At 64.1% G+C, this 1,483-nt stretch overlaps 2 protein-coding genes across 2 annotated transcripts in view; one reads left to right on the forward strand and one right to left on the reverse strand.

Annotated features, from left to right (window-relative positions):
* LOC113204432 (cholesterol 7-desaturase nvd-like) overlaps window positions 1-1,483 on the forward strand; it is a 43,831-nt gene that overhangs the window by 10,158 nt on the left and 32,190 nt on the right. The gene's annotated exons all lie outside the window — the stretch shown is intronic.
* The window catches only part of LOC113204433 (cytochrome P450 307a1-like), a 17,691-nt gene that overhangs the window by 4,940 nt on the left and 11,268 nt on the right, over window positions 1-1,483 (reverse strand). The gene's annotated exons all lie outside the window — the stretch shown is intronic.

Raw genomic sequence — 1,483 nt, forward strand, 5'->3', positions numbered from 1 at the left:
ACTCGTTCGGGACTGTGAAGACCTGTAGGTCTTTTGAGGCCCGGGTTATGTAACTATGACCAGGGGCCAGCGAGCGCCTTGCGTACTTGGTAGTAGAATGTACACTGCGTATACCAAAGACGAGGGAAAAATCACTTGTGTACTAACTCGTACCCAGGCCTGTGCTAAAGACGTACTAACTTGTACTAGCGTAATAACGCGTCCCCTCCCTCCATGCTCGTGTACTCCCTCCCCTCCCACGCCCTCTCATCTCTTGCTTGTACTAAGCGCGTTATACAGAGGTGCCCCCCTCCACCCCACTGACCGTTCACGATTACGCCCTTGGAGGCGAGAGAAAGTACATACCGTCGGAGTATGCCTCGTCCTACAGGATGTTGCCAAACCACCCCTTTTTACTGAGTGGGCGCGCGCGGGGCCAGCGCCGCGACGGCCCTGCAACCACTTTTGCGTGTATGTGCTTTGCCACCCCGCCTTTCTCTTTTTTTCCAGAGACCTTTCGCTTTATTTTGGTCGACACCGTTTTCTTTCTCCTGACCGCATTCTCCAAGCCGCGCAGCACTGCGAAGCGAGTGAGGCTTCCGTGAACACGGTGGACGTCAAGGGAAGTGGCATCGGCCCGGCCCGCTCCGTGGGGCCTAACTGATGGTGCGGCTAGGCCCCCCCGCGATGGCCCCGGGCGGGGCGCGGAGCCGCGGGCCGCCGGGCCTCGGGGTCCCGCGCGCAGCGCCACCCCGTGCGTCACGTGAGACCGCCCCCGACTGGTCTGCTGGACACACGCACCGTAACGCCATCGTTGTGAGTCACTTCCCCTTTTCTCACTGCCATTATTTTTACACACCTGCGTCTCATTTCCGGTCGGACATGCCTTTGCGACATACGCGGCAACAGGGGTGGCCGCCCGAGTAGTACCCGGGTCCGGCCGGGGCGGCCGCAGCGCGGGGAGCTCGCGGAGCACCTCGCGGGGGAAGGGGACGGGGCGCGAGATGCGGTGCGGAGATGGCCGTGGTCGCCAGGGCGGTGCGGTTAGGGTGGTCATGGGATGGTGAGCTGGTGCAGCCGTGCTGCTGCTGGTCATGCGCTGTCATGTTCATTTCTCGGTGCGTTTAGTCGTGTCGTGTGTCTCGGTACGGTACGTACGGCTGTCCCCTCGCCACGCCTCCGGTTCCGCCCGGCCCCCGTCCCTGCGTAATCCTGGCCCCCACCTCACCACGGAGGGGAAGGAGGAGAACCCTCCCCGGATAAGCGCCGCGCGCCCCCGCCCCTCCCCCTCCTTCCCCCCGGGGGCCCCCAGCTCGGCCCCGGACGGGGGGCACAGGCGTTGTTTCCAGCTTACCAACTCCGCCGCGCCACGCCACGCTACTACTCCCTTCCCTCTCTTCTCCTCTCCCTGTTCGCAGGACCCCAGTTGTGATGCGACAGCCTGCGCGCCAAGTGCTGCCCGTGGAACTGACCGTGCCGCTGCCGCCGCCGCCACCGCCCCTCC

The sequence above is a fragment of the Frankliniella occidentalis genome, unplaced genomic scaffold, assembly GCF_000697945.3.
Source record: "Frankliniella occidentalis isolate FOCC.00 unplaced genomic scaffold, Focc_3.1 Scaffold2, whole genome shotgun sequence".
Classification (NCBI taxonomy): Eukaryota; Metazoa; Arthropoda; class Insecta; order Thysanoptera; family Thripidae; genus Frankliniella; species Frankliniella occidentalis.